Source organism: Balearica regulorum, chromosome 12, assembly GCF_011004875.1.
Source record: "Balearica regulorum gibbericeps isolate bBalReg1 chromosome 12, bBalReg1.pri, whole genome shotgun sequence".
NCBI lineage: Eukaryota > Metazoa > Chordata > Aves > Gruiformes > Gruidae > Balearica > Balearica regulorum.
The window spans coordinates 4,999,109-5,011,169 of NC_046195.1; the positions used below are offsets into that span (position 1 = coordinate 4,999,109).

Here is a 12,061-nt window from a genome sequence, read left to right on the forward strand (position 1 = left end):
AGATTGTTTTGAAAATGGATCTTTGGAAATGTTTCCATTGTTAGGTGATTTTGGTGCTGAAAATCTGTCACCTATAAAAACCTCTCAACTCTGTACACTTAAGAGACTTAGAAACACAATTTCCTAACCTGTTTAACAATCTTCCAAAAGAAGAGTTTCATGGGGGTTTGAATGCATTTGTTAAAAATAGAAGATTGCCACACCTTCCCATTAGTTTGCAAGAACAACTGATTGACATCAGGGAAGACAGAAATTTAATAGATTAATTCCAAGAAAAAACTTTGCATAATTAGTGTATGGGAGTGGAAAATTAGTATCATGATTTAGTAAGCACAACCAGCAATGCATTTCTTCCATTTGGATCTCTGGGTCTTTTTCAGCTACGACAGCCATTAAAACCAAGTATTGAAATAAACTGAACTTAGAACCACATCTTTGAATAGTTTTATCAAAGTATTAAATCAAGATCTTAAAAAAAATTAAGCATATTCAATCACATAGCTCTAAGCTTATTTAAAAAAAAAATTAAAGTACAAGAATGCGAGCCAAGTGAAGACAAGGAATTCTAACCAGGGAAATGCACAAATGGTTTAGGGCCCTCTACAGTTTTTGTGGGTTTTTTTAATGAGAGCAAAAGGAGGCTTTGTTAAGAAATAAAACAAATTTTAATAGTGTATCTCATCCTTTCTTAATCTCTATTTTTTGTATATACTTTATAATGTACATAATATTATTATGGTAACATAAGTGGATATTTTTTTTATAAAAATACATTTTTTGGGTGTGTGTGCCCACAAATCTTTTACTGATAAGGGTGTGAGATCAAAACAATCTCTGGAAACCACTGCCTTAATTGACCTGGTAGGCTGGTAATACTATTCCAAAGAAATTAAGGCCACTGCTGATTGTAATAAAGACCCACACGGAACACAGTGTTTTGGTTTTAATTTTTAGTTTTCAAGCAAAAGTAACAGGGTTTTTTGACTTTGTATGTGGATGGCATTTAACCCTTCAGACTCCAATTTATCTTTGAAAAGGAATCATAATAGCATTAGGTAGGAAGACATTTTTCCTGCACAGATATTCAGAGTCATTACCAAGTCACTTCCATAGCCCGGCCTTAAAGTTGGTTCAGTAGCTATCTGCTTGGTTCCTCAGGGACCCTTCTAACCGGTTCCAGACTTTGTTTACCTGTGTTAAATGATCTCCAACTGCTGCCTAAGTAGTTCACCTTAACCACACACTTGTATCACAATCAAGGTACTTTTCTGCCCCATCTCTTTGACCCTAAAGCCCGACCATTCTGTTGGAGTGCTCTTAGAAATTCAGCCACAGTTCTGACATGAAATTTTTTATAGTATCTTTTCTACCCAGGCTCTCCAAATATTTTAAAGCTTTGTCTTGTGGGATTCCTTACAGAAAAGGAAGAGAATTGTGAAACTTAAATGCCATGATTTCTTATTTCATATATCTTGCTTTGTTAGGCAGAATAGATTAAAATTTGGCTAGCACCTTGATCATCATGGCAATTAATACCAAAAGGCTGCTGAAAGCCTTTGCTTTCAAGAGGTATGCAAGAAGTAAAGAACTAGAATTTTAAGAGCTGTTCAAGAAGTCACCTGAGAACATACCTGAAGACAAACAGCACTTCCCTAAATCTTCTCATGGAGCAATTTCACTCATGAAATATTTGCATTAGAGTTCAGGCAACCTACTGTTGGGATGGATGGGCCTGTGCCACAAGCCAGGCAGCAGCAAAAAAGTTGTTAGGATAACAAAAGCAACACTGCCTCCTTCCCCCTCAAAAATACTACCAAGATATTTGCATACTTGGGCTTTCTAACTGTACTGTGCCACTAGGTGATCACCTTCTGAACATAACTGTTCTTTTTCTCAAGATCATCAAGCTTCAAATTATAATTTTCCACGGACTAGAAGGCTTTGTGTTGATGTTGGATGGTTTGCTGTGACCACTACAACAGGATTTTTCAAGACTGGACCATTTTCATTCATGAACAGCCACACAGCAGTGGCTAAGCATCTCCCTGTAAGAGCTAAGTATCTGCATGTTCTGGAATGAGGTGGCCATTCTGTACAAAAGCAAGAGGCAGTGTACAAAAGGAAAGAAGACTGAAGTGTCTTATGTCCTCCAACTACCCACAGCTAGTGCAATGGATGTAGGTAGCACTACTAACAGATTATCTTCCTGCTCCTGGGAAAAGTTCATTTTGTTTAGCCTGGCCTCTGCTTTCTTGACTCTCTAAGGACAGAGAGAGGACAAAACATCACTCACCCATACAGCACCTGTGAACCCATTTGAACTGGCCCCTTACATACCCACATTCTCTACACACAAAGGCCTCAGACAAAGCCCATTAGATCCACTGCAACCCCCCTTGTCTCCACATCTGAATTTATTCTGGACTAAATCCGTAGTCTGGTCTGTCCAATCTCACCAAACCAAGTTTAGTTAACTACCCTTTCTTCACAGGTTTCAGTCTTCTGTACATTATTATGTTTCTCTTCTCAGCTGCTTTCAAGTCTCATTAGTATCACAGTGCAGCTGAACAAGCAATACAGCTACAATTAAGATGATCAGGACCTTACTAACAACTGCAAACACAGCCACTGATTATTTTTTTTTAAATTATAAATGAAACATTTTTCAGGGTTGGTACATACTACAAGATCTTGGGTTCTTGTCCGTGGTCTGTATCTCCTCAGCTGTTACACATAGCATTTCCAAAGAGTACTATAAACATCACAACAGAGCAATCATTGCCCATAGCCTTTGGTTTTTTAAACTGAAGTTGGACGTTTATCTCTTCCTCCCTCTAATAGTGCCTTTTCTGGTACCCAGACTCAGGAGATGTGCCACTGGTTCCTTCTGCTTGACCCTGCATATCTGCTGTGCAGCAGTGGCTCCCACTTGATCCTTTCTCCAGATAGTTCAGATACCTCTGTGCCAACAGGAGGTGTTTCCTTCTGCTGCAACAAAAATTAATCTAAGAGAAAGTGAGAAAATTACAGGGAAGAATTACAAAACTTGCAGGCTACAGGGAACTGTAGCATTCAAGTTTAGTTTCCTGATCTCATTTACTCAGCCTCCCTGCTAAATTTTTACTCTGTCCTGGCAATTGAACATTTTTGTTGTTTCTAAGCATTATGTACTTCAGTCCTACAGCACCACATTCCTGCCACAATCCCTCCCATTGGATCACCATAGGTCACTTCCACCACAGAGATTATAATTTCTGGCACACATTCATAACCTGCCTTCACTGCTTCGATTCTCTCTGCCAAGTGCCATCTTGCAGTTTCCTGCTACACAGTATTTGGCACATTTAAATTGAACAAAGGTAAAAGGTACTTGTTATAAATGTTTTCAAGTCTAATGTTTCCATCTGCACAAATGTGAGCCCAATTTTTACTATGAGTTAGTTTTTGAAATTGTTTTATGTTCACATATTCATCATCTATACCTGAACTTTAAAATCTCACATTCCGGAAAAAATCACAACTTTCCCACTAGCACATACCACAGTATAAGCTAGACTTGAGGTAGCTGAAACAAAGGGTTATTTACCACGTTGCAGATATCAACTCCCAAGAAAGGTAAGAGATCATTATATGAAAATAAACAAGAATATGTAATAAGAAAAGCATTATACAACTCTGAAGGCCTTTCTAAGATGAAGACAATCCTACTGTTTAAGAGGTTCTCACACCACTACACCAAACACTTCAGCAAAACTCTAAACACTTTGATATACTATAGTAACAAATCTCTCTACCACAGCTGACAAATGTAAATTGTTGTTCAACCTGAAAAACTAAACAGCCCATGTAGTACCACTGGTTCTTTATCACTTCAATTGCTATTTGCCATGACTTAGAAGACTGAGAGCTTCCTGCTTATTCCTGGGTTACATGTCACTTTTTCTTGGAAATAAGAAATCTCAACCTTACAAAAGCTGCCAGATAGAAAGACACAATGTTCATTTACAATTCACTTCAGTTCACACTTTCTTCCTGCTGCCCAAACACAGAAAGATGAGCTACCTACTGAGAATGCAAGGAAGGCAGTTTGAAGTGCCAGCCTGACCCATCTTGGCAGAAATTCAAGTGGTTGGTGCCAAGTAAAGGGACAAGTAAGAAGTCAGCACTGTAGTACTGTAAAGATATTTTAAGACAAGACTTACTGATGTATGATCACCCCCACCTTGTGAAATCAGCCAGTGCATTTTCTAGCTTTATAAAGATGCTTGGGTAAAAAGGTGCTGGAGCTTTGAGAACTGAGGGGATGGATCTCTGGGGATGGAATCCCAGCTTGCAACTCGAAGTGGAAAAATATTGAAATGTTATCACAATTGCTTCAAGTCCGCAGGCTAATTCAAACTCAATTCCAAGATAAGCAAGTGTGCACACTACACACCCAGGGAAACGGTTCTCTGACACTACTGTGAAATGGGTTTTCAGCAGCATTAGCAGGGACAGAAACCTAGAAAATTCCATGTTCAAAGTCAGAAGTCTGGCATCAAAACTAACCACAGGTTCCTTGCTACCTTCTCATCCCCAAGCATACCAGTCTCACTCAAAACGTATGTCTTTACCACCCCCAGAGACAGAAGGCCACAATTCTCTAAATATTGATCAGATCCAGGATTTCAGCATCCTGTGTATCAGCCTAGCACACATGCATCTAAGTAGCTTGGGCTAACTTCAAAGCAACCAGACATTGTTTTTGAAAAGGCATGGATTGTCAATCTCATCCACAGTGTTGCAGAACTCTCAGATTACTCTGCTTAACATAACCTCTGGAACTTGGGAGCCAGGCTACTCTGAAAAAACCCTCCACTTCATCATTTGCATCTGCCCTGCCCCCAAAAGTTCTTCAGCTCAATTTAATTTATACTCTTATAGCCACGTGTGGTCAAAAGCAAAACTCCAGAAGCAAAAACCTGCATTCCCCTTCAGGTACCCACAGATAGGACTACCCAAAACTACAATTTCCAGCTACATACCAGTAACATTTGTCTCAGCTGACACACTGAAATCCAAAAGTAAACAAATAGAAACCTAATACACAAAATACTGCCTATTAAGACAGCCTCCCCTCATTTGCAACAACACCCAACCATTCTGTTTGCTGTTCTCAATTTGCATCAGCATTCTATTGTCTGCAGAAACATGCATAGGCAGAGTTGCCAAACCTTTTAAAGGTTCAAGAGCAGGGGGGGCCGGGGAAAAAAAGAATTTCTGAAAGCGGTATACAGGGGTCTGTAAACACATTCACACTTCTTTCTTAATTATGGCCTGGTGCAAAGGCAGAATCTGGATAAGAACTTCATAGCAAGAAACTCTGCATATTTTAAAAAAAAGTCAGCATGCCTACACATTTAGCAGTTTATTAAAATCTAATGTTCAGATAGGACTAGGAGCTGTGAGTTACCTCAAATGGTGCTTTCGGTACTTTCATGCTAAAATTATAGACTGGGATGATGTTTCAGCAAATGGTATTGTTCACGTTTCATGAACTTACAACACTGATATCCCAACAGCTATCTGACACTACAATGCCACAAGAAGGAAAGGAGGCGGATATCTGTACTACTGTCTAGCTGCGGTGACTAATTAAGTACCAGCATTTTGGAAGCTTCCCAGACCTTGCACTTGCACAGATTTAATAGATATATATCATATAGGTAAGCATATAAAGTGACACAACCCAAATATTAATGCTTCAGAACATTCTTACTGTGCAGAGTCAAATCTTTGTAGAAACAATACCAAATAAGAGAAGGTTTTCACAGCAAAATATTTAAGTCATCATGAAGATTATGCAGTTCAAGCTATACCACAGCCAGATAGTTCCTTCAAGCCCACTCCTGCCTCTCCAAAATAAAAGACTTGAATCTACTGTAGTGGTGTTCTGTACTAATCAGTTATAACTATAAATGCATTTCCTAATATAATTAGTATTCAGTGATTAGATTAGCTGGCAAACAATCAAAGAAGTCCAAGTAAAATTGTACAACAAACCAAGCTCAGAGTAAAATTACTTAATCAGTACTTTGCAGTTCAAATGCAAGTTCATCTTTCTCAACATTATCTACTCCTAACCAATCTATCTATCACACATACACCAAAAAACCTCTTGCCCTCTCAGGCACTACTACAGTGCAATGGCTACATTTCAAATCAACTTAAATTAGGCTGTACTACATTCCATTACATGATATCATGCAACAGATGTTACTCTGAGAACACACAGAACAATTATTCAGAGTAAATTGCTAGAATGCAAATGGTAAAATGAATGGCATCCTATATGAAGCTGCTATACTCTTTATTAAGTTTTATACTGAGATTCAGAACTTAAATATTGCCTAAGTATGTCACAGTTAACCCAGAGATTTAGACATGCCACCAGAAACAAGAAGTATTCTTATCTTAGTTAAGCTCAATAATTTTGCCATCAACAGATAATCTAGATGAAAATTCCACTAAACAATTTAGTTCTGTAGTGACCAGTGAGTTAAATGAGGCATTATGAAACTCACATGAAATGCACTTCCCAGAGGCAAGAGATTCTCTCTCTCTCCACCCCCCACCCCCATGTGGTAGCCTTCAATCTCAAAGCACTGCCTTGAAAATTTCATGTTTTGAAAATTCAAGCAGAAGAGATAGTTCAGCCAACTTAATTCATAGTTAATCTAGCTAACAGCTGTAACTGTTGGAAGAACAGCTGACCATTATCTCAAACAGATATGAAAGCTTTTCATACACTACAGTTTCTAAGGTATTTATAACTAACACTGGCAGCTTGCACTCATACTTGCAACACACTGCCATACACATACGAGTAAGTGATGTTTTATGTAAGCAAGAGCAACCTCAGAGACATGTTGCTTGTTTACTTTTTTAATCATGTGGACATTTTTCCATAGCTATTGGGTTCTCCTGACAATGCAGAACTCCTGATGCCTTTAAATAAGATACTTTCAAACTCAGAACTGGCTTTCTGGTTTGAAACTTAATATGGTTCAAACTTGGCTCTAAAATACAGGCCTGCAAAATAAAGTTTTAAAAGATTCAGAGAAAAGTGGGCAATCGTTTAACAGATTTTTTTTCAATCAATGAACATTCCCACAATCTTTCTAACTAGACACTGCAGCAATGTTTTAAACACACAAAAAATAGAGCCTAAGCAAATTCAGGTGGCTGTTGAGCAGAACAAAAGCGCTACAGAAGGTGAGTGCAAAGACAGCAGAGGCCCCAGTTCACATACAGATGTTCCCACACAGTGCCCAGGCAGTGGCACTGTGTCCGGGCCCTCTAGTCACCCGAAGGCAAGACTGTACCCTGCATCCCACAGCCATCTGCTAGGGTGGCATGGAAGAAAGAGAGGTGCCAGGACACGCAGGGGGTCCCCAGCCCACAGCACGGACAGGCTGTCCACAAGCACACACCGCTGCCTCTCACCAAAGGGAGATTTTGTGCTTTGCACGAAGCCCTGTTGCACCGGAGCAGGTAGCCCAGAGCCGCTGGCCGCTTGCAGGCTCCCAGGCGGGCCCAGGGAATCGGGAGGCCGCGGAGCAGCGCGGCTCACCTGCCCACCCATCCTCATCTGCGTCCACCCCTGCGCAGCACATACTTCCCACCCCTCCGGCGTGGCCCTACGGGACCGGCCTGCGACCCGCCTCCAGCCCGAGGCGTCCCACAAGTCTGATGGGAAAAGGCGGACATATACACAGACAGATATATATAAATACACGCGTATACACACGCGGCACGATCGTCCTTGCGAGGTCGTCGCTTCGCAGCGTGTTGCAAAAAGGTTTTTTCTCCATCGCGGTCACCAGTAGCGCCCAACGGCGAACAGCTCTGTCCCTCGGGCAAACCTATCCCCCGACCCAGCTGCGCCAAGCTCCCCCAGACAGGCTACGAGGGGCCGGGAGGAGCCGCCCGACCCTGCACCTCCCTCCCACACCCATCCTATACTGCACAAGGGGAAATCCCAAGGGAACCGCAGCTTTGCTCCCACCCCGGCGCGGCTCCTAACGAAAGGAAGGTGGGCCGCCGCCGCCGCTCTCCCCTTCCCGGGGCTAAGCCCGCCCGGCGGCGGAGCCCCTACCGAGTGGCGGCAACCCAGCTCCCCGCACGGCATTGGGCTGGGCTACTGCTGTCCTCCCTGGAACCGGCAACTTGTTGGGCGGGCAGCGCTCCGCGCGGGCGAGGCTGGGCCGGACGGAGCGCAGCTCCTGCCTCCCGCCGCGGGACCGGCGACCGGCAGCGGCCGCCTGCCTGGGGGCAATGCGGCGCCTACATGCGAAACCCAGTGGCAGCTGAATCGCCGCAGGCACGGCACGGCGCGGCTCCGCACTCCCGCCGCTCAGCCCTGCGCGGAGTCTTCCCCCTCTCGGCGGCTCAGCACGGGCCAGACACTCCATGCAACGTGCAACGGCAGGGCAGGACAAGAGGGTCCTCGAGAGCTCCTACCGGGAAAGGCGTTACTGTAGCATTGCAAAGCGCCTAAGCCCTGCCGCTCGCTCGCTTCCTTCCCTCCCGCTCGCCTGCTGCCCGCTCCCGCCTGTTCCACCGCCGCCCGCAGCCGCCGCCGCTACGGACTCCAAGCGCAGACCCCCGCCGGGGAGGGCAGGAAGCGCGTCATCACTTCGAGACCGCTCCACCGCCCATCGCCTCGCCCGGCCCGCTCCGCCGCCACCCGGCCCACGGCGCGCGAAGCCCACCCGCCCACCCCGGGCGACTCGCGGTTCTCAACCCGCCCAGCTCTCCGCTCCGCTGCGTCCGGACACCGGCGAGGGAGAAACCCCGCTTCAGCTGGCTCGCCAGGCCAAGGGCTTAGGGCCTCTTACCTGGGCGTGAGGGAGCGACACCTCCGCTGGCCGCGGCCCTCGCTGAGGCGATGAGGTAACGTCGCTCCCGCTCTGCCCGTCCAGTACCGCAGTTACCGGGGAGACGGCGGCCCCTCAAGGGGGAGGAGAAAGAGGATAACGATGAAGGCCAGAAAAGCCCAGCATTTTTTACCGCGAGAAGGAAAATAAAGCCGTAGGGCACGGCGAGTCCCGGAGGGCGCCTGCCGCCGGGGCAGTCGTCGCTGACTGCGGACGGGCTGCTGTGGAGGCGCGAGGAGCCTGCCCGGGCCCTGAGGCAGCGCGCGCGGCCTCGCGCCGCCGCTCGTGCCGTTGTGCGCGGTGCGGAGGCGCGCGGTGCTGCCGTACTGGGCAGGCTCCCTGTCGCGATAGGCTAGCGCTCGTCCCAAGAGCTCACAGCAAAACGCCGGAATTTTGCATGCGCGCTCGAAGCACATCTCGGCTCCCAGCCCACACCTGTACCCTGAGCCGGGGCGGTTTTCCCGCCCAAACACCTGGACGCGCTGATTGCACCCAGGCCCTGTCAGCGCACCCGGGTGCTCGCACCTCCCGCTCCTTGGCCAGAGGTTTCGAACAAGACTCTGTGGGCAGAGACGGTTTCAAAATAACAAAATTACTTAGTGCAGTGCGAAAGCGGACCAAACTGCTCTTGGATTTTGTTGTACTAAGCATTTACAAGTAACACCAGCAAGACATTGAGTCAGGACTTCCCTTACACACCTCTTATCTTTTTAACTTATCTAACTCTTATCTTTTTAAGTTGTGTAAATGGCTTCCATACAATTTATTAATATCAATATGAGAAAAGCAATAGTTATGCAAACTTAAGTCCCTTATGCAAATTAGACTCACATATACTGGGGCCTGTATCAGTAAAATTGTGGCAGTTAAAAATCGTACAATTAAAATAACTGATTTAGCTGAAGTACAGCCATTAGTAAATATTTTTACTTGTAACGAGATTGAAGAGCTGCATCACTCGACAGCTGGTTTTGCCCTCAATCCTAATTTTGCTCTGACAAATTAACGTTAAGGCAGGGAACTCGGGTACAATTGCACTGTGACACAGTCCAACATAGCTACACCTGTATCGACACACTTCTTGGTGGGCATGTTTAAGACAGTCTGTAGTTACAGTAGCTAACTGGGTTATCTTATACACCCACTCTACAGAATTAAAAGCATTACAATTTTAACATCCACAATAATCACACTGAGCTGCATCAGCTTCAGCAAAGGAAGAAGTAGTGCCTGCCCTGTCAACTAAAATAGAGACTACACAGGGTTTGCTTTCTAACTCGCAAACACTTGACAATATACCTGTTTTACAAATGAGTTATTGTTATCATATTTGTTACTAAAGAGATACTATCATGTCTGTTATCAAAAGAAGTGATAACTGCAGTATCTTTTGTGTTTTAGAAGTAGATTTACAGATTTAAGTTACCTGTGAACAGACATAACATTTTGCATAGAGCAGCTTTTTTTCCTGGCCTTTTACTCACCATAATGATAAGCTTCCAACAATGTGGGTTTCCCTATTTGGTGTACAACTTAAACTCTCCTCTTACAAAACACATAATTCTTCTCTTTGTGCAATACTGCAATACTGCTTCAAAAGAAACTTCCTCTACTCCATTGCTATACTTCATTGCATTGGCTTTTTCTGCCTTACAAGCTTCACTTTTAAACCTTTCCCTAGCCTACATGTTCTCTCATGTAATAACATACAAGGCCACAATTCCAGTCTCTATTGCTCTCGTCATCTCATGTTCTCCTGTTACCTCTCAGTTCACAGGAAGGCTGTTTAAACCTCCGTACTGCATTGCCCTCCAAACAGCTCCTTTGAAATTGCTTTATCAGCAAAATCCTCCATCCCAAAGAACAAAATTTTACTCCAATATGGAGTGCAATGGTGAGACCAGACTCCCCTGTATCATTTCTGTGTCTTGCTACTCCCAACACATCTGTGTGTCTGGACATATTTACTATCTCCCTTTGTACCCAACTGGTGACTTGCTTTGGGTGCAAACCAGCCTTTTTTGCTCTGTTTGCACCGTACCCAATACAAGGGGGTGTGGGCACACACCTGGGTTCTACAGTAACAATCCATGATAATACTATTACAATAATAAATGAGGTATCCTGTCAATCTGTCATTTGAGGATCCAGCTTTTGTTGTTTCAGTAATGAGAAACATCTGTATATTTTCTGCAGTACAGTGGCTATAGAGAAGTATAACTTCCTAGTTCTTTTACATTATTTCACCTTATCAACATTTGCAGATAGGTGCATTTCCCTTGAAAAAAAAAATAGTCACAGTGTAAATCAACCTGAAAGCACTTACATCAATGTACTCACATAATCCAAAACTGCTTTAGCATTTCTGCAAAAGTTTTGGCCATTCATTTCTTTTCCATTCAGTCCACCACTGTTTTCCTGGAGTGTTGTTAAACTGATTTTACCAGTCATAGCTGCAGACGTTGAGATATTAGTATCTTCATGGTGTAATAATCTCTTGAGATTAAATCAGACTCCAGTTGCAGTTACCAGCTGTGACAGGTAATGGTTATGATCTGTTGTGATAGAGTGGAAATAAAACTTCTTTTTTTAAAATAATATAATATTTCTAGGCTTTATTTGTATTCAGAGAACATTCTACAATTAAGACATACTATCAGGCATCTGATTTCACTTCTGAGGTTACATTTTCCTTCCATCCCAGCTGTTCTAACACTTTTCCTTTCCATCTCCTAATTACTAAATCCCAGAGCTTTAAGGATAAGTGTGCTTTGTCAGAACAAGAACTACAACAACCTCATGTGCTTCAAAGTGAAATGGGACTGGCATATGAACACCAGGGATGTTTTTTTAGTCATTTGACAGGTGGGACAGTCAGGTTGGGGACTTTCCCCCCCGCCCCCCCATCTCAGGAGGCAGATGTTAAGCAATCCTCCGAAACGGTGGCATGAAACATCTACACAAACTATCCATGAATGCTATCTTACTTGTTCATAGTACTCTGTTAATCCTGGTGCGGAAATTATTTTAGGACTCCGGTACTTAAAAATAGCCTGTGGATGACAGCAGTACTGGCATATTTACTGATGTTCCGGGGGTGAAATAGAACTTACTCAAGTGTGTGTGCAGGGGCCTTCAATGAA

The 12,061-nt window shown here is 43.8% G+C and overlaps 1 protein-coding gene across 9 annotated transcripts in view; it reads right to left on the bottom strand.

The window, feature by feature from the left end:
* TLN2 (talin 2) overlaps positions 1 to 12,061 on the bottom strand; it is a 253,175-nt gene that overhangs the window by 195,700 nt on the left and 45,414 nt on the right. For 3 of the 9 annotated variants that reach the window (XM_075765054.1, XM_075765046.1, XM_075765055.1), the window contains exon 1: positions 8,503 to 8,648. The exons of 1 other annotated variant lie outside the window; for it this stretch is intronic. The gene's annotated coding sequence lies outside the window, so the exon portion shown is untranslated. Of the gene's footprint in view, positions 1 to 7,789; positions 7,806 to 8,137; positions 8,263 to 8,502; positions 8,649 to 8,879; positions 9,019 to 12,061 lie in introns of those variants that run through there. 5 more of the 9 variants (XM_075765047.1, XM_075765051.1, XM_075765050.1 and 2 more) reach the window with 5 other exon arrangements.